Source organism: Ursus americanus, chromosome 5 (assembly GCF_024610735.1).
Source record: "Ursus americanus isolate L20-20 chromosome 5, mUrsAme1.1.p, whole genome shotgun sequence".
NCBI classification, from domain to species: Eukaryota; Metazoa; Chordata; class Mammalia; order Carnivora; family Ursidae; genus Ursus; species Ursus americanus.
The window spans coordinates 53,413,535-53,439,905 of record NC_142131.1 but is presented as its reverse complement, the minus strand read 5'-3'; the positions used below and the strand labels follow the sequence as shown (position 1 = coordinate 53,439,905).

The window sequence follows — 26,371 nt, the reverse complement described above, 5'->3', positions numbered from 1 at the left end:
CTGTGAGACGGTCTACCTGAAGCCTATTTAAACTTACACCCATTTGGAAGTCCAGGCTTCCTCCATGCCTTGAAGAAATTTGAAAGACTACCAAGGGGGAAATAGATCAAGCAGGATCCCAACCAGGAAATAAGATTCTACTTGAAACAGTTTACTGAAAATAATTTACTAAAGGGACTATTTACAAGGATGTGGGCAGAGTTAAAAGAAACAACAGGTAGGTCGAGGCACCCAGGGACTGGCAAGAGTTTGTTAAAACCTTCCCTTCCCTAGACATGCAGGGGCGAGGTGAGGAAGGGGTCACGGGATCCCAGGGAGTGCTGGAACAATGTAGGGGGTGTTGTTGGCAGCGAGGACAAAAACGTGGCACCAAAGTAAGGGGTAAGGGGAGAAGAAATCCCCTATTTTTTTCTTCCTCTTCTTCCTACCCCTATGCCAAGCTTCCGCTGAGCCCCCAGGAGGCCAGAGGTGACAGTCCACAGAGTTGGTGCTCAGGGTTCGGAGCAGGGCTGAATCTGGTGGGGGGTTGGGTGGTAGGTGGAAATGTTTGGGGGGGCACGCAGAGTATAATTAGCACAGGAAGAGGAGCTATCCTTACACAAAACAATTAAACAACTAAATAGGACTATCAACTCTGGACGGTGTATGGAGCACTAAGTAAGGGATAGAGGTGAGGGGAGAGGTGGAGGGAAGGCTAAATAAAACTGGAATTTGCAATCAGGCTGTATTGACTCTGAGGTTTCAAGCCTCCGTTGATCTTTCTAAATAGAACAGAGATTTGGAAGGGTGGGGGTTGATCATTTTGTGCTTTTTTTTTTAATTACAGAAAGGGGTTTATTTCCTCTTGATTATGTAGAAGGCAAAAAAATCCTAAAAATAAAAATATTTGTTTGATTGCTTAGCAAAGAAATCCTGGGCAGATTTTCATATCCTACTATTCTCGGTTCTACTACCCCCACCTCCTTCCACCTGCACCACTGGAAAGAGGCCTAAACCTCCAGCAGACACCGGCTTACTGAGACTTAATTTTAGACAAAGGCTTGATGCAGACATTTGAGGTCACTAAGCTTCTGTCACCATATGGACACAATCAAACAGAAAGCAATACAGCATTGTGATTAAGAAGGTAGGCTCTGCAGTCAGATGGCTTGGATTTAAATGCTTGCTCTGCTACTTACCTTGGTAGGTGACTCCTCTTTTCCTCTGTGCCATCTGTAAATGGGGATAACAATAGCACTTACTCCGTAGGGTCATCTTACGAGGATTACATAAGACACTTCATGTAAAGTACTTTGGATATTGTCTGGCATGTAGTGAATGCTTAAGAAGAGTCTTGTTATTAATAAAGCCAAGTTTCTGATTCCAAAGTACCCTGTGGCCAACTCTAACTCTGTAATAACCTGGCCTTGGTCTCCTGTCCACATCTTTAGATCCTTCTCTAGAAACCTCTCTCTGTCGCTGTCTCTGTCTCTGTCTCTGTCTCTCTCTCTCTCTCTCTCTCTCACACACACACACACACACACACACACACACACACACACCGGGTAGATAGTGGAGGCATCATTTATACCAAAGGTATACGGATCCTTTGAATTCATTCATGTACTAATTTGTTTATTGAACATCTATTATGTTCCAGCTACTGGACTAGGCGCTGAGCATAAAGCTGAGAAAAAACCAAACTTAGCCTTTGCCCCTAAGAGCTTGGGATCCAATGAGGGATAGAGACATCAATCAAATTACCACAAATAAAAACTATGATAGGGCAATGTCCATGACTGAATTATGACATTACAGCTCAGTTTTTTCAGATTCTAAGAAAAAGGAGGTAAGCAGAATTTTATGAGCAACAAGTGACACGCCAGGCTGTCCTGTCTGATATGGTAGCCACTCCCCCTATGTGGCTATTTAAAAAGTAACTGTAAGCAATTAAAACTAAATAAAATTATAAATTCTGTCCCTTATTTGTACTAGCCATATTTCAAGCGCTCAATCACCATATATGACTAGAGATTACTATATTAAACAGTGAAAATTAAGATTTCCATCACTGTAGAAAGTTTTATTGGACATGCCCTGCTGGGGACCTCAAATGTGAAAGAAATTCACACAGTCTGGAAAGGGGATTTTGCAGGCAAAAGTAGGGAAAGTGCTATACATTACAGAAACAGTGGCAGGGATAAAGTTTTCCAAGTCTGAACCATGATTTCTAGTAAACATAACTGTACAGGGGATAGTACAATGTTTACAGTATCACATGGACTATCTCCCCTACCAATCACTTCCTCACCAAAATGACATGCTTACAGTGGAACTTTATATTCAGTTTCAGGTATTTTTAAGTTTGCAATTTTGTGATATACATCCAGGGGAAAACAGAATGCCCTTTAAAATGAATTATAATGCTTACAATTCAGCATTTTGTTTTGTTTTGTTTTTTGAAATGGAAAGTTATTGGTGCCAAGTAGCTCTTCCCAGAAGCTACATTTTTTTGTATCTATCATTTAGCTCTCTTTCATATCTTCCTGACTCCACTGCTTCTTTCTCGTGAACATACAACTTTTTCACCCTTCCTTTTCACCATTCTCTCAGGAACACAAAGCTTTGAGTCTAATTTCACATTGACTGTGTTTCTATCCGTGGAGTCAGAAGCAAGAGCCCTTCATTTCCCCTGTGTGCATTCTTTCAATGCTCCCCTTATTTTTTGTATATGACAAGTCATTCAAAAAATGCTGTTACTAGTATGGGGGGGGAATGAGACTTTAAAATTCCTCATTCAGGATAAATCTGCCATGTGCACAGAAAAATAAGAGGAATCTTGGTGACAGGTGGCAGTTTTCTACCTGAAAAAAGAAATGCAAGTCACCAAAGGAGATATGAAGCTTTGCTTATTTTCTGGGTCTAAGAAAAATCACAGCTGTTGTTGCTACTGTTAAGAACTCGTGGGGCACCTGGGTGGCTCAGTCTGTTAAGCCTCCGACTCTTCACGAGAAGTGGGATCCAGCCCTGCGCTATATGCTTGGGCGGGGCGTCTACCTGGAGATTCTCTCCCTCTGCCCCACCCCCAACGGGCATGCTCTTTTTCTCTCTCACTTTCTCTAAAATAAACAAACAAACAATAAATATTTTTAAAACAAAGAATTCTTATCAGTCAGTTTTAATTAGCCAGACAAAATATGCATATGGCTTTCCAGCTATAGATTTATGGCTTAATTTTAAAATGCAGCCCCAAAAGCTGAAACGACTCCAATATTGAATGCCTTCCAAACAGCCAAGCGGTTCGACACATAAGAAGTCCTTCCCCCTTAAGACCGCCACGCTGTGAGGAAGCCACACAGGTGCAAAGGCCCACAGGCAGGAAAGGCGGGGCCCCGGCCCCCGGCCCCGCCTGCGCGCTTCCAGCGGCAGCCGGCGCGCACAGCCACCACGAGAGCGAGGCCATTTGGGACACTGCACCGTTGTTGGCACCTCAGCCAGCACCATGTGAAGCAGAACCACCTGGTCAATTCACAGAATGGTGAGAAATAACAGTTTGAAGCCTAGGTCGCTTCCTTTCTTTCTGTACCTTACAGGTAATGGCAGGCATATGTTTTGCGTTGATGACCTCAGCTGTGTTGTGGCAGGAGGAAGAAAACCGACAGGCCTCCCCCCCCCCCCCCCCCCCCCCCCCCCCGTCTTCCCACTACCAGCTATACCAGCCTTTCCACAGCTGGACTCACACCCTCTGCCTTCCCTGTCTCACTCGGGAACTACTAACCGTTCCTGTTCTTGTTGCTGTCAAAAGCCAACGCTGCCAGTTGTGTTCCGGATCCCCTCCTTTCCCGCCTTCTCAAGGACTCACTCAGTTCTCTCTTTCTTCTGCTACATCATCTATTTTCCCCCATCTTTTGACTCAGTAGACAAACATGCCTTCATATCACCTATTTAAAAAAAAACCAAACAAACTTCTTTGACTCCATATTCCCTCCACCCATTGTCCCCTTTTCTTGCTTCCGTTCATCAAAACTTCTTGAATCAGTTGTCTCCATTTTTCTTTTCTTAAATGATTTATTTGTTTATTTGAGAAAGAGAGAGAGAGCAGGGGGAGGGGCAGAGGGAGAGGGAGAGAGAGAATCTCAAGTGGACTCTTGCTGAGCCCAGAGCCTAATGTGGGGCTCAATCCCATGACCCCAAGATCATGACCGGAGCTGAAATCGAGTCAGATGCTTAACCGACTGAGCCACCCAGGCGCCCCAGGTGTCTCCACTTTTCATCTATGCCCCCAACTCCCTCTGGGTTTCTTTCCACACCATTTTGCTTAAAGTCTCCTTTCTGGCTTTTCCTCCTCTGATCAAACTCAAATTGTTAGCATTCCCCAGGCATCAGTACAGAAGATGAATTAATTCTCTCAAGAAACACAAAGGAGGTGATGAGGAGGGTTTCTAAAGGATAAACAGGATCTTATCAGGAGGACAAGGAGAAAAGTGTATCAGGCAAAGACAACCTCAAAGTGGCATTCCTAAAGGGGCGCAGGTCCCTGGATAAATCACGCTATGTGTCCTCCTTCAAATTTTTTATGGGTGCCATTGCCTTTGAAGAAATAGCAAAAGCCCTGGAGAAAAAGTATAAACAACACATGAAACTTAAGTTAGGTTTGCAGAGGAGAAAAAGCAGCACAGTTAGTCTTGGTGATGGGTTGTGTGTATGTGTGTGAGCTTCTATGTACTAATACATACATGCACATTCTTGTCTGTCACCAGTCAGCCAATACTGAGATTATGATACAGTTAGCTAAAAAATTACCTACACAAAACTTTTATAGAATGCCCTCTTACATAAAGAAACATGTAATAAATAAACTTTTAAATTTCAGTTTAAGCAAGATAGGGCTCAAATTTAAAACACATTAAAAACTATGTCCTCCACTTTCTAACTCTCTGTGTTCTCTCACCTGTGAAAGCGTATTAATGAACGTGCAATCTCTCTATTAAAGCTGTAATACATATATATGTACAAATATTGTTTGGAGCCTAGGCAAAGGAAAAAAATGAAGTTAAATCCTGCCACTCTCTCTGGTCCAGGTAGAACATCTAAATCAACTAACAAGTATACCGCTATTTATCTGGCGCTGTTAGATACGCTGAAGTGTTCAAGCGTGTGTAAAAATAGTTACCATATGTAGTCAAGGAAAAATTGGAGAATTTTGCCCAGCACACTTATGAGATACTTGGTCACCGTTACTTTTATCAGTAGTTTTGACCTCGAGAAATTCACAATAGAAATAAAACAAGAAAGTGTAAATGAAGTCCTGAGCTATGCCACAAAAACTCTCCATGTTCTCAGGATGAAAGCAATGCTGATGTGGGACTCATGACCTCCAGAACACCAAGATCCTTGTTACAACTTCGTGTTTCTTTTTAAAAACTTTTCCTCCTCTCTCAGAAAAAGAGAAAGTTCGTTAAGGAAAACTTGGAAAATAGAGAAAAAGAGAAAAGAAAAACAAAACCGATTGTTCGTATTTCAAAGAATTATCTTCTAAGTGTTGTTTTTTTTTTTTAAATATGAGCGCCATCTGATGGGGCACCTGGGTGGCTCAGTCAGTTAAGCATCTGACTCTTGATTTTAGCTCTGGTCATGATCTCGGGGTCGTGGGATTGAGCCCCTTGACAGGCTCAGTGCTTAGAGTGGAGTCAGCTTGGGATTCTTTCTCTCCCTCTCCCTCTGCCCCTCCCCCCATGCTCTCTCTCTCTCTTCCTTTCTCTCTCTCAAATAAATAAATAAATAAATAGTCTTTTTTTTAATGAGAGCCATTTAAAAAAAAAGTAAAATGAGACCCATTCTTCACACAATGCACAAGAATAAACTCTAAATGGATCAGAGCTTTAACTGTAAATAAATAAATACTATATAAGTTCTAGAAGAAAATTTGGGTGAATTCCTCTTTAACTTCTGTATAGGGAAAGGCTTTATAACTATAGTTTTAAATCTAGAAGCAAGAAAAATAAAAGATCAATAAATTTGACCACATAAACATAAAAATGTTTTTTTAGATTTTACTTATTTATTTTAGAGAGAGAGGGGCAGGGAGAGCACAGAGGGAGAGTGAGAGGGAGAAGCAGATTCTCTGCTGAGCAGAGAGCCCAATGCGGGGCTCGATCCCAGGACACTGAGATCATGACCTGAGCTGAAGTCAGATGCTTAACTGACTGAGCCACCCAGGTACTCCCACAAAAATGTTTTATATGACAAAACACTATGAACAAAGTCAAAAGACAAATGACAAAATGGGATATAATGTTCACAATATATATCACAGATAAAGGGCTAATATTTTAAATTTACTTCTTAAAAACCTCCTAAAAATGGAGAAAAAAGATGACCAAAAATACTATAGGAAAATAGGCATGAGGCAGGAACAGAAAATTCACAAAGAAACACACAAAGATGGCTTTTAAACATATAAAATGTGTTCAACTTCATAGATAACAAGAGATAAGTAAATTATTTAAGCATATTGAGATATTTCTCATTATATTGGCAAAAAAAATTAAAAGTTTGACAAGGCACTCTGTTGGTAAGGATATAGGAAAACAGGTGTTCTCATAGATTTCTGGGGGGAAATATGGCAAAACCACATACAAATTTCCCCCTTAACATAGCAATCCCACTTGTAGAAATTTATCCTGAAGTACAACTTCAATAATATAAAAATATCCATGAACAAGAACATAAAAATGCACATGAACATTGCAGCATTATTTGTAATTTCAAAATATTGAAAATGACCTAAATATCTAAGTGAAGGAGGTTATTTCAAAATGATAGTACATCCATATATTGGAGTACTATGCAGCTGTGAAGAAGAATGAGGATGAGCTCCGTGAACTGATCTGGAATGATTTCCAGGACATATTAAGTGCAAAAAGCAACATGCAGGGGCGTCTGGGTGGCTCATTTGGGTAAGCATCCGGCTCTTGATTTCTACTCAGGTCATGATCGCAGGGTTGTGAAATCAAGCCCTGCATGGGGATCTGTGATGGGCGTGGAGCCTGCTCGTCCCTCTCCCTCTGCTCCTCTCCCCTGCTCTTCCCCCCACCTCAAATAAACAAACAGACCAAATATTTCCCCAAAAGGCAATGTGCAAAGGAGCATATATAATATGTTACCTTTTGTATAAGGAAAAAGGAACAATAAGAAAATACCCATTACCATTACAAAAAGAAACGCAGGAGGGATAAACTAGAAATCAGTGAAGTGTGTTTCCCACAAGGAGTAAGGGTAGGGGAGTTAATGGAAGGGACACAGAAGGGAGTCACTCTTCTCTGAGTGTAACTTTTTGTATAGTACTGACTTCGGAAAGCATGTTAATATCTTACATATTTAAAAATCAAATCAATAAGAAGGGAAGACAAAACTAAAATCAAAGCCAAATGAAACAAATGAACGTAGTTTATTTCAAATGACTACTATGACCCCACTGAATGGAGAAAAAATTAAACAGAATGAACTAATCCAAGGAATTTATGGACACAATATAGCCTCAGTTTCAAAGAGGGTAGAGAGAGAAAAGTGCAAACAAATCCTGAAGTCTTTTTAGGAGGGCTGTTCATTGTCCTGGTATGGGCAAAGCATTCTGAAACTATTTTAGATGTAGTCTAGGATTGAACAAATGAGTAAATGTGTTGCTATTTTCAGGAGCCAAGTTTCTCACTGTAGAAAAAGCATGGAAGTATGGAATGGGGGAAGGCAAGAAAGAATCCTGTGGAGATGGGTTGGAATTAAGGCAATTGGTGTGAACTCATGATTTCTAAAATATGAGCATTCATGTGTATATATGTGTGTATGTATATTTACATGCCTGTATCTCCCAGGTCTGGCTGTTCAAAGTTCCAAGAAGCAACACAACCCAATAGCAATGAGCACGCCTACTGCCCAGATCTTGGTTACCAATACCACTCCCCACTCCAGAGAACCTGGACTCCTTCAAAAAATGGCTGAATCCAGGGCTGGGGCAAGGTAAGTACAATTGGAACCCAGAACATCTTATTATGCCAGAAAATAAATGCGAAAAGATGATGGGACTGCATTGCAAGGACTTGGGGGTTAATTTGAAGAGGCTCCCCCTGGCCAAATCTAGGACAATTTAAGCACCAAACTAAGTAAAAATAGTAATGAATTAGAAACTATTTAGAAATAACAATCTAGGAGCCTACATCACTAATAGATAAATGAGGGAGAAGGGAGGACTCTTACTTAGAACAGAATGCTGGGAGCCCTCTCTTCCGTTAAGCACAGTGTCCAAAGCCCATGATACTTATTTTTTTAAGTTGGCTCCATGCCCATCGTGGGATTTAAACTCAAAGCCCAGAGATCAAGAGTCACATGCTCCACGGACTGAACCAGCCAGGCACCCCAAAGCCTGGGATACTTTTAAAGGCCCACGAAAGTGTTTTAATTTTTATTTCTTTTAGAAGGAATCAGAAGATTGGGGTGCCGGGTGGTTCAGTTGGTTAGGCGTCCAACTCTTGGTATCAGCTCAGGTCCTGATCTCAGAGTTGTGATTTCAAGTACCATGCTGGGGTCCTCACTGGGTGTGGACCCTACTTAAAACAAAAAATCAAAAGAAAAATAAATGTAGTAACAATAAATCCAGCCCCTGGTGGTTCAGTTTGTTAAGCATCTACCTTCGGCTCAGGTTATAATCCCAGGGTCCTGGGATCTAGTCCCACATTGGGCTCCTTGCACAGTGGGGGAGTCTGCTTCTCCCTCTGCTCCTCCCCCCTGCTTGTGCACGTGCTCTCTCTCTCTGACAAATAAGTAAAAAATATATTTTTTAAATGTTTATAAATATTCTATCAAATTGCACTCAGAGTTTGAGGGCCATTTCCTTATTGTTAAATATTTAGATTATTTAAAAATTTTCCTGATTTCAACCATGTTTACAGTACTTAAGCCTAAGAGTTGCAGAATCTTATTATGTATTTTGAAATCTCAACTCTGTTATTTACTGTCTATGTAGGCTTGAGTCAATTATTTTTCTATGCCCCAATTTCTTCAAGTAAGCATAACAGTATTCACAGGGTTATTGTATTAAATGAGATGTGCATGTAAAGAACTTACAACTGTGCCTAGCACATAGTAAGCATGCAACAAATATAGGCTATTTGTATAATTTTTGTGCACTAAGCTTTTTATGTTCGGGGGGAATCTAACCTTTTGCAATACTAACAGTTTAATGTAAAAGCAATGCTAATATTTTGAATATGGGAAATAATTCATCATGTAGACATAGGGGTGGTGATATTCTGAACAATGACACCAATGGTTTCCCGTTCCTTGCTTTCTTTAATTTAAAGAAAGCTCACAGTCCGAGAAGACATCTCCTGCTATCCTAAAGTATACCACAAGGTGGCAGCATTACCAATTAATTGGCAATATTAATGTAAATAGGTGATTTTCAAACTCAAATTTACAAAATCCCGAAATAGAAAGAGGGCTCTTTGAAAAGAAGTGTGGTCACAGCAGACACATTACATCTATGGCTGGTGAATCAGCTGAGGTACATCCATCCCAATACCTCATTAGGTTGGCCACACATCCCTGAACTTACTCATCGTTGTTCCAACTTCATTTGAACCCAGCTTAGAAACCTTTTCCTCCTTCAGACCTCCCCACCTCAGTAAACAACAGGACAGCACTACCACCCACCTAACTGCTGACGACAGAAACTAAAAGTCATTCTATTGTGGCAGAGAGCTTTGTGTTGTGATCTCTAGTTTTGTTATATTATGGTAAAAAAAAAAAAGTAGCCTGTATGATATCAACTCTTTTGTTATTTCTTGAGACTGGCTTTGCAGTAAAAATTTTTTAAGTGCTCTATGTGTTCTTAAGAAGAACATGTACTCTCTTTTAGGTGAAGGATTCTGGCTATCTCCGTTAAATCAAGCTTGTTAATTGTGTTTTTGTATCTCCTTTATTCTTAGTAATAATTTGTCCGTTTTTTCTGTTTCTATACAAAATGTAGTTAAAAAAATAATCTCCCAATGCAGTTAAAGATTTGTTGATTTCTTGCAATGCTGTCAATGGCATTTTTGCTTTATATCTATTGAAAAGATATGGTAAGTTACATACAGATTCAGAATTGCTGTAGCTCCTTCCTGTATTATTCCTTTATTGTTTTATTATTCCTTTTATTTTTTAAAATCTTTACTCTTGGGGCTCCTGGGTGGCTCAGTCGTTAAGTGTCTGCCTTCCGCTCAGGTCATGATCCCAGGGTCCTGGGATTGAGCCCGCATCAGAGTCCCTGCTCAGTGGGGAAGTCTGCTTCTCCCTCTGCCTCTCCCCCTGCTTGTGCTCTCTCTCTGTCAAATAAATAAATGAAATATTTTAAAAATAAAATAAAGTCTTTACTTTTAATAATACTTTTCACCTTAAAGGCTATTTTGTCTGGCATTAATATTACCATACTAACATCTTTTGGGGTAATATTTTCCCATTCATTGGCTTATGTTCTAGCTGTGTCTATGGCAAACAGTATATAGCTACATTTTTTGTACTATTATCTAGTATGAGCACTTCTGACTTTTAAGTGACAAGCTTCATCTGTTTATATATTGAACTTACTGACACATTTGGACTTATTACGACAATTCTGATGCTTTTTTTTAATTGACAGTGCTATTTCTCTGAGTCTTTTCCCCCCCTTCTTGCATTCCTTCTAATGGGTTGGTGTGGTTTCTCTTTATTCTTTTTCTTTACCCTCATTGTTTTAGAGTCTTCATATTATGTTTTTCTCCTTTTGGTAATTATCCTTATATTTTAAACACGTATATTAAGAAGTCTAAAGTTAATTCATCTATTCTCTTCCTTGAATAATCAAGAGCCTTAGATGGGGCACCTGGGTGACTCAGTCAGTTAAGCATCTGCCCTCTGGCTCACGCTGTGATCTCAGGGTCCTGGGATCTAGCCCTGCATGTAGCTCTGTGATCTTGCTCTCAAATAAGTAAATAAAATCTTTTTTTTAAAAAAAAAGCCTTAGAAAGCTTTATCTCCAATCATGCTCCCTCTCATCTTGTTAATTTCTGTTATCTAGTATTTTAGTTTCAACATCTTCTCAAGTTAGGCTTTAGTATCACTGTTAATCTTGTTTACAATCAATGCTTATTTAGAGATGCTGTCGTGTTTAACGATTTTCTTGCTTAGCATTACTTTCTGGATTATGTTATTCCCTTGATTAAAATCCTTTGGTAGCTTCACAGTAGAAAGACTAGTAACCAAGTCCTCTGCCATAGCCTAAGATACTCAGCATGATCTGGTCCCTGCGTGCTTCTCAGGTCTCCCCCATGCCACTCTTCTCCATTGCTCCCTGCCTTCCAGCTACCATCGTCCTCTTTCAGCCCCGGGAACAGGCTATAACTGAACACCAATTTCTTTCCCGCCTTAAACCCTAGGCACGTTATTTTCCTTCAATTCAGCATGGTGTTCTCTCTGTTCTTCCTATTGCTGGCTCTCTGTCCTTCTTCTTAGCCGAAATGTAATGATCTTAAATGATATTCTCAAAGAAGTTTTCCTTTGCCACCGAGAGAGATTAGGTCCTTCCCATCTCATAATTCTATAGAAGCATTCTGTTCCTCCATGTACTAATCACAAGTCATAATTACATATTTGAATATGTGTTTCCTTGTTTGGTGCCTGCCTCTCTTGCCCAGATTGGGCTCTATAGGAACAACACTGGGAGTGAAAAGCCAATTAAAATAAGAAACATTTTAGAAGAAGGAATTACACATTTTTATATCAAATTAGGTAAGAGAGCAAATAGAAGGAAAACTTAAATCCAATTCTAAGGTTCTTCTTTGAAAGTCTATAAGAATAGAGATGCTACTTTCAGAAAGAGTAATTGGGAAAAGAATTCCATTTGAAAGAAATTGAGGAAAGGGGAAAATGACTTCTGCTTAGAAATATTAGGGCTAAACTAACAGTAGGACATCCATGTGAAGACGTCACAAGGACAATCAGCATTATGCTGGTGGGATGTAAGTTAGAGGTCAGGACCAGGGATGCAGTTGGAGGGAAAACTTACACTTTTGTCAGCCCTTATCAATTTCTCATCGAGCCATTCAAACTTTCTGCTTTGCCCTCATTCATTCAACGAATAGTCTTCCTGGCTCTGTGCTGAATGCAGGGATACAGTAGTTAAGTAAGAAGGATGCCATCCATACCCTCATGAAGCTTACAGTATAAAGGGGGAGAAAGACAATTCAATATGCGGTTACAATAGAGTCTGACCCACCCTGCCCGAGGGATTAGGTAAGAGTGCTATTAGGAGCACATAGCAAGAAAAATTAACCTAGTCTGTGGAGTCAGAGAAAGCTTTCTAGGGGGAAGTCATGCTTTCCTGAAACCCCAAGGAGAATAAGGAGTTATTCAGGAAGTAAGGTAAAGAGAGACGCCTTGGTAGAGGAAACATGTATGCAAAACCTTAAAGCAAGAAAAAACCTACATGCTCAAGTGTTCCTACTTTTGTCAAGGAAATAATCTTTACCTGGCCCTTTAAAAGATTTTTTAAGTTGATTGAGGTATAATTTAAAAATAGCAAAATCACTCTTTTAATGTGTATAGCTCTATGAATTTTGACAAACTTATACAGGCATGTAACCGTTACAACAATCAAGACATACAGTATTTCTACCACCTTACAAAGTTCCCTCCTACCTCCTTCTACCCCTCCTAGGCTCAGACCCCTGGCAACTGCTGATTGGATTTCGTCTCTATAGTTTTTCCTTCTCCAAATACCACATAAATGGAATCATATAGTATGTAGCCTTTTCAGTCTGGCTCCTTTCACAGAACATAATGCTTTTCGGAGTGATTTATGTTGTATGTATCACTAGTTTGTTTCTTTTTATTGCTGAACAGTATTCCATTGTATAGGTGTACCATGCTTTGTTTCCAGTTTTTGGAAAATGCAGAAAAAGCTGCTACAAATATTACCATTAGGGTTTTTGTGTGGGTACAGGTCTTCGTTTCTCTTGGGTAAACACCTAGGAGTGGGATTGTTAGATCATAAAGTGAATGCAAGTTTGACTTTATAGGAAATTGGCAAGCTGTTCCCCAGATTGGCTGTGTCACAATGCATTCCCACCAGCGATGGGTAAGAGTCCCCGCTGCTCGGCACCCTCACCAGCACTTGGCATTATCAGTTGTGTTAATTCCTGCCGTAGTAGTTTAAGCCATTCTTCTAGGTGTGCAGGGGTATCTCATTGTTACTTTAATTCGCGCTTTCCCACTGACTACAAACGTCAAGCATCTTTTCATGTACTTATTTGCCATCTGTCTTCTTTTGTGAAGTGTCTGTCCAAGTGCTTTGCCTATTTTTCTTTCAATTGTTTTCTTATTATTGAGTTTAGAGAATCTTTTACATATTCAGGTTACCAATCCTTTATCAGTTATGTGTTTGTTTTTAAGATTTATTTGTTTATTTTAGAGAGCGCGCTCGCGGAGGGGAGGGGGACAAGGAGAAGGAGAAAGAGTCTTAAGCAGACTCTGCGCAGAGCACAGAGCATGACACGGAGGCTCAATCTCCCAACTCCTAGATCACGACCTGAGCCCAAGTGAAGAGTCGGTTGCTTAACCCACTGTACCAGCCAGGTGCCCCTCAGATATGTGCTTTTTAAGTGGTTCTTCCCAGTGGGTGGCTTGTCTTTTCCTTTTCTCAGACTGTCTTTCAAAGATCAGGATTTGTTTTTATCTTGCAAAACCTGATTTATTATTTTTTTCTTTTTCTACCCAGCCTTTTAATCCTGTTCCTTCCCACCCCTTTCAAACGTGGCCGCCTTTCATTGCATTCAATCATGCAGAATTCTCCCACTTTTTTGCAAAAATCTTCACTTGCACTTCCTGCCATTCACCCATTGTTCCCGTAGGTTTTTTCTCTTTATTTCTCTGACAGATATTCGGAATGGAATGGATATTCTCTGGAAGCCTCCATTTCCTTACTACCTCATCATCTTTAGATCTCTGAAATTTTGCATCCTTTCATACCACACTACCAAAACTAACCTCTGGATGTCACCAAAAAACCTCTTACATGTCAATTTCAAGAATTTTCTAGACCCTAATTCTCTACTTCCTTTTGGGATAATCCTTCCTTCCAAAAATTACTTTTCAACCTCTTACTTTCAACATTCCCAAAAAACTGATTGAAGGCTGTATAGTATTCCCTTAGGGATTAATTCAGTCCTTATTTAATGTCATGTAAACAAGAGCTTATTTACTGAATAAAATCAACTTTTTTTGTTGTTGTTCCAAATTCAGACCGAAGTAATAAATATGAAATAGGTGTTAAATTGTTCACAGGTAACTAATTCCTTTCCATGAGCTGAATATCCCCATTTGTTTTTTTTCAATGACTTTATTGCCTTTTTAAAAAATCTATATTTCCAGTGATGTAAATTTCAGCACAACCTACAGTAGTGATTTTTATTATGCATTTGAATTATTAGAGTCCACATGAGTGAAGTTCTACCCTAGCTTTTTCATTTTAATGTATATGTTTATCTACCTGATATCATGGATAAAGAAGAAATACAATCCAGGGGCTATCTGCTAGGACAGGAAGAAAAGTTGTTATTAGAATCACAACGTTGTTCTCTATTATTTATTGGGTGGAGAAACTGAAATACAGTAAAATAGATTTTCCCCTCTAAAGTCAAATCATGAAGAGGGCACAGCAAGAAAATTTCAGTTTTGATTTTTGCCTTGCTGGAACCATAAATAGCAGCTAGTTTTGCTCTTCTCGGTTATCCCCCTAATCATTAACCCTAACCTTTCTTTTGTCTTCTCTTTCCTTTTTTTCCCTCTAATTAGTATAATGACCAGAGAATGTGGCTAAATTAAATCACCCCGTTTCTCTCAACTCTAGGTCGAAGTAATTATTTTTGTTAACCCATCTAGCTCTTCCGCTAGCATCCTTTCACCTACTGGGAAGTCTGCTTTCTGAGGAACAGCTCCTACTTCTTTCTTCTTGGACGGAGCAAAACAGAGCAATGACTAAACTTTTCCTGAAATTCCTTAGTGTCACAAAGCCAGTCTGGGCAACTCAGTGCCCTGAAGTCTTCTGTTTCTATCTTGAGAATATCAGTGCATTCTGAGCACATTGGGAAACAGCATCACACGAGAGAAAGAGCTTTGGAGTTAGGAAAACCCCAATTCAAATAAATTCTGATCACCGCTTACTAGCTTTTTGACCAGAAACTCAATAAATCCTCTGAACATGTTTCCTCATCTGTGAAAGAGAAAATAACATCTATTTGAACATGAAGCACGAGGAATCAGAAACTTAGAAAGTACCTAATACATTTCCATCCCTTTCTTCCCCCTGCCCACAATAATTTTTTTTCTTTTTTTAAGATTTCTTTATCTTTTATCTTTTCTCTGAAAAGCAGAGGGAGAGTCAGAGAATCTCAAACAAACTCTTTGCTGAGTGCAGAGCCAGATGAGGGGGTTCAATCTCTAACCCCAAGACCATGACCCAAGCTGAAATCAAGAGTGGGACACTCAACCCAGGCATCACCCCCCCTCAATAATTCTTTTAATCAAGAATGACTCTTTGGGGTGCCTGGATGGCTCAGTCAGTTGAGCGTTCAGTTTTGTTTTTTTTTTTCCAAGATTTTTATTTATTTATTTGACACAGAGAGAGAGCACAAGCAGGGGGAACAAGGGAGAAGCAGGCTCCCCACTGAGCAGGAAGCCCAATGTAGGACTCGATCCCAGGACCCTGGGATCATGACCCGATCCGAAGGCAGATGCTTAACCAACTGAGCCACACAGGCGTCCCTGAGCATCCAATTCTTGATTTTGGTTCAGATCATTATCTCAGGGTCATGGGATCAAGCCCCACATCAGGCTCTATGCTTAGCACAGAGTCTGCTCAAGATTCTCTCTCTCCTTCTCCCACTGTCCCTCCTCCCACTCACTCTCTCTATAAATAAATAAAATCTTTTTTAAAATCACACAGCAACTACAAGTCTGTGAAGAAAGTTCAAGGCACTTTATATCTTTTTTTATCCTGAAATATTGTACATATACTATGTGAAGTAAATTAACTTTATCTTGAAACTCTTTTTTGTCACAGACTACACATGATCTTTGACTATTATACTTCTAGGAATCTGTCCCAGAATATACTCGTGTGTGTGTGTGTGTGTGTGTGTGTGTGTGTGTGTGTATGCTTATTGCAGCTTATTTGTACTAAGACTAGAAACAATTGGTTCAATATTATTGCATACTCATATGATGAAATGTTATCAATTCATTAAATAAGAAACAATTGGGGCGCCTGGGTGTCTCAGTCAGTTAAGCATCTGACTCTTGGTTTCAGCTCAGGTCATGAACTCATGTGTTGTGAGATTAAGGCCCCCATCTGGTTCTGTGCTCAGCAGGGAGTCTGCTTGAAGACCCTCTCCCTCTGTCTCTCTCCACCCACCTCTCTCTTTCTCACTCTTTTTCTCACTCTCTCTCAAATAAATAAATCTTTAAAAATAAATAAATAACAATTAATAATTAAATAGCTGCTGCATTCCTAGAACCTTATTAAATTATAAAGGAGAATAAAAAGTAGCATAAAGCATGTCTTATCCTGGAGGAGCATATGACCTGCTTGGGAAAGGTCAAAGATGCACATGTCTCTGGCTTTAAATTTTGTGTCTTCTGTGTGACTCAACTCTTTGATTTGTGTTCCTGAAAAATAATCTTCCAGGGGTGTCTGGTAGAGCATGCAACTCTTAATCTCAGGGTTGTGAGTTCAAGCCCCACGTTGGTTGTGGAGCCTACTTTTTAAAAAATAAATAAGAAATAAGAAAAAGAATCTTCCGGACTAGGGGTTGGCAAACTCTACTTGTGGAGCATAATCCAAACTCCTTGCCTATTTTTGTAAATAAAATTTTATTGGAACCCAGCCATGGACATTCATTTACCAATTGTCTATGTCTACTTTCCTGATATAGAGTTGAGTAGTTGCAACAGAGACCACTTGGCCCAAAGCCAAAAATATGTACTAACTGTCCCTTTACAGAAAAAGTTTATCACCTCCTGTCACAGGACTTAAAAACAAAACAAAAAATCTTAAAAATGGTTTGGAATTAAGCTTGATGGTTTTAAAATATGTCCATAAATTTTTTGATACACTTTTCCTTAAAAGGGGAAGCTTAATTCTCCTCTCTTTGAGTGTGGACCAAAACTTGGTGACTTCCTTCTGAAAAACAGAGTATGGCATAAATAATGGTGTGTGACTTCTGAGATTAGATCATAAAAGATGTTACAGCCTCCTCTTCACTCTTGTTCAGATCACTTGGTGAGAGGAAGCCAGTTGCTATGTTGTGAGGGCACTCAAGTAGTTCCGTGGAGAGGTCCATGGGTCAAGGAACTGAAACTTCTCGCCAACAGCTAGCAAGGAAATAATGCCTTCTACTAACAGCCACGTGAGGGAACCATCTGGGAAGTGGATCCCTCAGTTCCGGTCAAGCCTTCAAATAACTGGAGCCCTAGCCAAGGCTTGACTACAACCTCATGAGAGAACTTGAGTCAGAATAACCCAGTTAAGCCACTCCTGAATTCTTTTTTTTAATAAAGATTTTATTTATTTATTTGCGAGGTAGAGGGACAGAGATAGCGAGAGAGAGCACGCATGGGGAGGAGAGGCAGAAGCAGGCTCCCCGCTGAGCAGGGAGCCCGATGCAGGGCTCAATTCCAGGACCCTGGGATCATGACCTGAGCTGAAGGCAGATGCTTAACCAACCTCTGAGCCACCCAGGCATCCCAACCACTCCTGAATTCTTGACCCACAAAAACTGTGAAACAGTAAATATGTTGTTTTAAGCTACTAAATTTGAGGGTAATTTGTGATCCATCAATAGATAACTAATACAAAGCTGACAACTTTAGCTCCTCTAGAGCGGTGGGTCCATGACTTTTTCCTTAAAGGGCCAGACAATGAATGTTTTAGGCTTGTAGGGTCATAGGATCTTCATGGCAGTGGCCCACCTCTGCTGCTGTAGCAGGAAAGCAGACACACACAACACAGATGAGCATGACTGGGTTCCAATAAAACTTTATTTACAAAAACAGGTGGCAGGCCTGTAGGCCAGTTTGCCATCCTCTGGTCTAGAGAAAGCAATTTTAATGATATTAAGTAGCGTTTAGAAAAGAGTGGTAGAAAGTGGGGGAAATTTCAGCTTCAGGTTGTAAAGCCAAGTACCAGGGAAACCCGTGATCAGGAAAGGCAATGTGCACAATGTCATCACGATTCTCTTTTATCTTTCCCTGCTAGCTTTTGCCAAGAGGTTATAGAAATAAAATCATTGCAAGGGTGATGGGACTTTTTCCCTAAGAAATCTGATAGAATGAGCACCAACCAGAAAATACAAAAATCTCCTCTTCTGGGTTTTGCCAACCTCCTAAAACCTGTGAGCACCTGTGCCAGAGCTGGTGTTTTAAACATGCAAAACAAGCTTATTTGGGGTGGCAGGAAGATTATTTCCTATTAACAACTAGAAATAAGAACAAGGGACTAATAACTGTTAGTGGAAATTAAAAAGGGACCCAAACCTTACTTAAGTCTATTTCTTAACATTATGCTCAAAGTATGTCATATTCTTTTTTATGATCCTTAGAAGTCAGGACTTGTTCGGACCTGTAAATTTACCAAACACATTATTAGTAGTAGTAGTAGTAGTAGTAGTAGTAGTATTTATTATTTTAAGTAGGCTCCAACACGGAGTCCAAACTCATGACCCTAAGATTAAGACCTGAGCTGAGATCAAGACCCAGACGTTCAACCCCCCGAGCCACCCAGGCATCCATACCAAACAAATTATTATGAAAAAACTCATATCTGACCAGAACCACACGCTAACCAAATGTCTGTTAGAAGGAAGCCTAACTGGGTCTTACCATCATAGTCGGAAGTCATTATTCTCAGTGGCGACTCCTCACACTGCAGGCTCCCCACGCAGCCCTGCCAGCGTGGACCTACTGCGATCATAGCTCACATTTACTGAACACCTGCTGAACACCAGGGGCTGCGGTAAATACGCTACACACACTCCTTCAGAATCCGCCTAATAACTCTGTGCGGTCCGCGTTATTATCCCCATCTCACGGATGAGGAAAAAACTGACGGTCCGTAGCTCATCCAAAGTCGCTCAGCTACTAAGTGGCCGAGCTAGAATTTGACCCTTGGCAGTTGACTGCTGGAGCCCGTGGTCCTGCCCAGCGCCCTCCGCCAGCCCAGAGGAGAAAAGGTTAAGTGCAACATTGTGTGATAGCTGTGACCTCACAGTTTCTTTCAGAGCAGGTCAGTTTTGTTGAATGAAGAGAATTCAAATGCATTAAACAATTGGAAAACACCCTTACAAAACCCAATAGCACCAATCCTTCATTACCGCACAGTGGGGTAGCAGCTAATGGGGGTGGTTCCTAAATGAACGTGCCAGGGAAAAACTAAACTAGACGGATTACTCCAAAGTTCCTGAAACTTGCTCCTGAAGTACATAGTCTCCTGAAGACACAACAGGTTCACATCTCCCTTCTCGTGCTTACTATGGGATGTATCCTCAGTCAGGGGAATGTTCCCTTCAAAGCTTCGAATCTGTCTCCTCCCTTTCTCTCCTTTCCTCCCTCTCTGTGGTTCTGTAGAATTGAATGTACATAATTTTTAAAAACGTGTGATGTTAGTCCACTGTAATACAAACCTAGAGCAGAACATAAATGCTAAGGTAACCAAAGTGAAAACATTAATAAATTCTTTTGTATAAACATAGCACAAGCGTTAGGTACCTCCGGGGTATTCTGACGTGTCTCTGTCATGGTGTAAACACAATGCCTATTTTTCCTTAGCCACCTTACCCCACCGTGTGCATGGACACGAATCAGGCATAAGAACCCCTATCACAAGCAGGGCAAATTACCCTCTCCTCTAGCTGTCTAAAGTCAGTACAGGAACTGAGGTGCTTTTGGAGACAACAGATGACAGGACATGGCTGGGATCAAGAAATTGAGGAACCACTGCCTGGAAAAGAAAAGTAAAGCCACAAGAGGACAGGAAAGGACAATTAAGAATGTTCTCCCAGGGAACTGATCTCAGAGAAAGAAGGCAAAAAAGAAGATAGAATGTGAAAACCTTTCTGCAAAAACCAGTACCTCCTGCATATTTCCAGTTCTCATATTAAGCCAAGTTCAGGAGGGAGCTCGTTCACAAATACGATCATTATAAGGTTAAAAAAGCAAAAAGGAGGGGCTGAAACAGAGCCAGAGCTAGGATAAGCTGAGTGACACGCTCCCCTTGGGCACCACGTCGAAGAGGTGTCCCCCAAGACTCAGCGACCAAATAAGTAATATTGTAATGCAATAGTTTAAAAAATCAAATTGGCGAACTATAGCCAGCCGCCAGCTTTGCAAATAAAGTTTTATTGGAACCAGGGTCAGGTTCAGGGTGAAGTGACTGACTGAGGCAGGATAGGTAGAACTCAGCAAGACAGATTCCGTCCTTACTTAAAATGTTGACGTTTTATGCATCGTGGACTTTTTGCACTGATTTTGAATTTTTAAAGAACATTGCATTAACACGTGATTTACTTTGATTGCTGGGGTTTGGGGCTGCCCTTAAATTTTGTGCCTCACTCACCACCCCCTAGTCCTGCCTGGGTTGTAAAAGAGAGAGAGGAAGTAGGAAGAGACAGTGGTTTAAAAACTGATGCTGGGATTTGGGGTCAAGACCTAAAGCAGAAAAGTGGGAGACTCCATTTTATCGCGCTGTATGCATTCTGTGCCCTGGGCGTCCTCACGCCAGTGAAGGCCGTTCTTTCATTGAGCTCCTTCCCTTGGCTTGGCAGCTGCACTCACTTTTATATGCAGGTCCTGGAATGCTGGGCGCTGTACGGCAGCCAACATCTCTCCTCTCCCTTCTCAAACATGACGTTCTCTGTAATTCAGTTACAGACACCTCTTTCCTTAGCCTTCTCACCCAGGGAGCCTGATCAAGGAATCTAAGAACTAAGCCTCATTTGCCTTCTCTGGGTATGCAAGTGAATTTGCATATATCTTGTGTCCATTTGCATTCCCCTCACATGGGGCATTTAGAATAAAAACAACATTCATGAATCAAAATGAAGCTTGTTCCATTCTTCCTCTGTCAAAGTATGGCATAAGTAAAAGGATACCACAGTGTGAGAAGGAGCTGAAATTATATTTGCCAGGGTTATGTGTAGTTTTAAAAGCAATTCAGTTTGGTGGCATTTACCACCATAAAATTGGCGTTTAATATTTATGGGTTTAGCCTTGGAGAAATCACTCATGACTGAAATAGCCCCCCACCCCCTTCCACTACCATTCTTGTAGAAATTTGGGCCAAGAGCCCCTAGAAGCTAAAACTACTTTTCCTTCTCCAAGTCACCACTTAGAGGGTGGGAAGCCTGATGGTTCTACTTCCCTGATTGCTCCATTTGGGGTGAAGTGGATGAAGAACCAGTTACAAAGGAGAAAAGGAAGATGGACTTTTGCTCTTCATCCTCCCTCCTTCTGGAAGCTGAGTGAAAGAACGCAGGAAAGGAAAAGAGCAGTCTGGTGTGAACACTGCACAAAATTTCATCTAAAGAAACAAACCACTGGACTGGGGACTACGAGTGCAAAATAAAATGGAGCTCAAAATGATGAAAATTGATATCACAAGCAATAAGGGCAAGTTCATTACAGAGTTGTTTAAAAAAGTAGAGCAGGTAAGTAAGAATACATCAACATGCCTCCAGCACTGTCTAAGAGAACCAGAGGGTGTGAGCCTTGCAATCTGTATGACAGAGAGTTCAGTGAAGAAGCATGACTCAAACCCTTCACGGCTTGAAAAAAAAATTCCATTAGTTCATTTAGCCTTATTTTAAAATATCCAATTCTTGAAGCTATTTTCTGGTTATTGGAAAATTTGTAACCAACAAGAGGGGTGCTTTGGACAATGAATTTCTATTTTCAAACAGATACACCTCTGTATAATTGAATGTAGTGGCCCTGGTTTATAATTTGGTTTTGTAAATTTAGTTCGTAGGAATTGATGCCCAATTCAACTCTTGGTTGAATTGATCAAATCAAGCTTCTGACCAAATCGTCACTAAGCCTGCTCATTTCTTCCTTTAAAATGCCACGTGCATCTACAGAAATACTATGACAAGCATGCAGGGATAGAGGAGCAGATGGGCTCTCTTGCCATTGTGCTCATAGGCACCAGAAAAATCTTGGAAGTAATGTAATGTCCATCATTAGGAGACTGGTTAAATATATTATGGTAAATTCATACTATGTGAAACTCCCAACACTGCTAAAGAGAGTAAGATAGATTTATATATAACAATATGGAAATACTTCTAAGATGTATTATTAAATAATCTACATTTCAGAATAGTATAAGTATTATGATCCAATTTATGTAAAATGAAGTATATATATGTATATACATGTATGTGTGTGTATGATATTTGTTTATGATCAAAACTTTCTGGAACAATATCAGTATTAGTAGTTTCTTGTTGAAAGTGGTCTTGGGAAGGATTGCAGGACCAGTAGACTTTTATAAAGTATTTCTGTAACCATGTTTACAATGGTCATGCAGTCCTTTTATATTGAATATTAATTTGTAGTGATTAATTTATAACTGAAGTAATATATTCTATATATTAATATACCCTATATTTATACGATTTATATTTATAGAATATTAACATATTTTATATTTATATGATTTACTAATTCACACATACACACACACACACACACAAAGTAAGTGCAAGTGTGAGCACTAATACATATGAAGGAAAACATGCCAAACAATTACAGTATTTCTCATTAAGTAGTTGGATGCTAGGTGCTTTTTATTTTCTTCCTTACATATGTTTTTTCTAGATTTTTATAATGATCCTGGAATAGTTTCCTTGCTGTAAATAGCACTCAACTTAAAAAAGTAAATCATTTCCAAAGTACAAAACCTAGAAAATACACATAGAATTAAAGGAACACTATGAAAATTCACCTATAATCTCAGCAGCCAAAAATAACCATGGCTAACCTTTTTGTGTATGTCTTTCTAGACCCTTTGCAGTGGTTTTTATCTTGTTGAAAAGATGATCATTATAGGGGCACCTGGATGGCTCAGGTGGTAAAACGTCTGACTCCTGGTTTCAATTCAGGTCATGATCTTAGGGTCCTGGAATCTAGCCCCATGTCCAGCCCCATGTCAGTGTCTGCATGGAGTCTACTTGTCCCTCTCCCTTTCCCTCTGCCCCTCCCCCTCAGATAAATAAAATCTTAAAAATAAAAAGATGATCATTATATCTGTTCCATGATCTGTGTTTCTGTTTGTTAGGCATATTATCCAGAACATTCCCCTAGGTACATAAAGTATTATCCAATACGGTTTTTGATAACTTCACAGTATTCCATTTTATGGAGATATCATAATTTACTAGGTCAACTCTCTACTTCTGGACTGTCTCAACTGGGCATTTTTTTGACTATATCTTTATATCCACCCCATTATTTCCTCAGGGTGGATTCCTAAAATTGAAGTTCCTGGGTCAAAGTGTAAGGTGTTACTTTTTCTTATTGTGGTAAAATATATATAACATACAATTTACCATTAAACCTTTTAAAGTATACAATTCAGGGATGCCTGGGTGGCTCAGTTGGTTAAGCATCTGCCTTCCACTCAGGTCATGATCCCAGCATCCTGGGATCGAGTCCCACGTTGGGCTCCTTGCTCAGCGGGGAACCTGCTTCTCCTTCTGCCTGCCTCTCCCCCCACTTGTGCGCTCTCTCTCTTTCTAAATAAAAAAACAAAATCTTTTCAAAAAAATTATACAATTCAATGGTATTAAGTACATTTACAAAGTTGTGCAACAATCAACATCATCCAATTTCAGAACTTTTTCATCATTGCTAACAAAAATCTTGTACCCATTAAGCAGTCATTTCCTTTTTTTTTTTTTTAGATTTTATTTATTTATTTGAGAGAGGAGCACCAAAGAGAGAGCCAGCATGAGTGGAGGGTAGAGGGAGAGGGAGAAGCAGGCTTCCCACTGAGCAGGGAGCCCTACGCAGGACTCGATACCTGGACCCTGGGATCATGACCTGAGCCAAAGGTAGAGGCTTAACTGACTGAGTCATCCAGGTGCCCCTCATTTCCTTATTTAAATAATATTTTATTTATTTATTTGAGAGAGAGAGAGCATGCACAGACTCCACGTTGAGACAGAACCCAACATGGAGCTCAATCCCATGACCCCGAAATCATGACCAAGCCAAAGCCAACAGTTAGAACCTCAACCAACTGAGCCACCCGGGAGCCCCAAGCAGTCATTTCCCATTCCCTCCTTCCCTTTGTCCCTGGCAACCACTAATCTACTTTCTGTCTCTGTTGGGCCATACAGACTGACTTGCATCTGTATCCAGATTTGCCTATTTTTGATAGTTCATATAAATAGAATCCTACAATATTTGGCCTTCTGTGCTTAGCTGCTTTCACTTAGCATAGTGTTCTCAAGCTTCATCCATGTTGTAGCATATATAGTATTTTATTCCTTTTTATGACTAAGTAGTATTTCATAGGGATAGGTCATATTTTGTTTATCAATTCATCTATTGGTGGACATTTGGGTTGTTTCTACCTTTTGGCTGCTTTGAATATTCGTGTACAAGTCTTTGTTTGAACCTCTGTTTTCTGTTCTTTTGGATATATATCCAGGAGTAGAATTACCAGATCATATGTAATTCTATATTTAATTTTTCAGGATCTGCCAAACTGTTTTCCACAGTAGGCTTCACCCACTTAACGTTCCCATCAGCAATGTAGGAGAGTTTCAATTTCTTCACATCTTCATTAACACTTGTTTTTTTCTGTTACTGTTGTTTTGAATTCGTTTTTTATTCATTTAAGTAATCTCTATATCCAACATGGGGCTCGAACTCATGACCTCAAGATTAAGAGTTGGACACTCTCCTGAGTGAGCCAGTCAGATGCCCCTTCCTTTTTAATTTGCTGTTGTTGTTGTTTACTGATCACCCCAGTGAATGTGAAGTAATTACTCATTTTGGTTTTGATTCACATTTCCCTAATGACTAATGATGTTGAGCATCTTGTCATGTTCTTGTTGCCCATTTGTACATACCCATTAGAGAAATGTCTATTCAAGTTTTTTGCCCATTTTTTAAAAAGCTTTATTTATTTGAGAGAGAGAAAGAGAGAGAGCAGGGGGAGAGGCAGAAGGAGAGGGAGAGAGAGTCTTTAGGCAGACTCTGCACTCAATGTGGAGCCCGACCAAGAGCTCAATCTCATCACCCTGAGATCATGACCCGAGCCAAAACCAAAAGTTGGTGCCCCTCTTTGATCCATTTTGAATTAGTTTTTGCATATGGTGTGAGGTAGGAATCCAACTTTGTTTTTTTGTGTGTGGATATCCAGTTTTTCCAGCAACATTTGTTGAAAAGACTATTCTTTTCCCCCACTGAATCGTTTTGGAATGCTTGTTGAAAATCAAAGTATCACTTTAAGATCAGAAAACACAACCAGAGTAATAAAAAAGTAGAGTGAGAATGTGTTTCCTCTTTTCTTCTCTACAACTTTTCATTAGATTCTTATGCCCTCATACTCAGATTGATGTAATGGTCTTCTAATTATCTTGCCTATCAGTGACAGAGCAGAGTAATATCTCTTTTTGTTGTTTTGTTTTGTTTTGTTTTGTTTTGTTTTGTTTTGTTTTGTTTTAAGTAGGCTCCACACCCAGTATGGAGCCCAATTCGGGGTTTGAACTAACGACCCTGAGATCAAGACCTGAGCTGAGATCTAGAGTCGGATGCTTAACCAACTGAGACACCCCGGCACCCCAGAACATCTTTTTATTACCACCATGTTATTAATTCCTTCATTTATAAATATTTATTGATTGCCTATTTGATGCAGACAAAGAAGTTTCTCAACTGGTTGGGATGGAGTTATATAGCTGTAAAACTTTCAATAACATTTTCCAAGTGAATCAGATTACTACTACTAAAGTATTAACTGGTGACTAGACCTCAGAGCATAGTTACCCACCAAACTACAGTCATCAGTGCCTCTTAGCGTAAAATAATCAGCCAACCTTACCCATTGCTTCTACAATAGATGGATTAGAAGGAAAACTGAGCTAAAATATATTCAAGAACAAAGGAGTAAGGAGATACATCCTTTTTAGCAGGGAGTAAAAATAATATTTTAATCTCAAAGTCACCTGTCATTTATTCTTTCCACACACTAATTGGATGCCTACTATGTGTCCCAGGATTATAAGAAGGAATATGATTCAGATGCTGTGCTCTAATT

General features: G+C 39.9%; 1 long non-coding RNA gene across 1 annotated transcript in view; it reads left to right on the top strand.

The window, feature by feature from the left end:
• The first annotated feature begins 3,436 nt into the window (after nt 1-3,436).
• Nucleotides 3,437-26,371, top strand: part of LOC148110108 (uncharacterized) — a 40,444-nt gene continuing 17,509 nt past the window's right edge. Inside the window, exons 1-2 of the long non-coding RNA XR_015724554.1 lie at nt 3,437-3,517; nt 7,851-7,995. This is a non-coding gene — a long non-coding RNA (uncharacterized LOC148110108). The remainder of the gene's footprint in view (nt 3,518-7,850; nt 7,996-26,371) is intronic.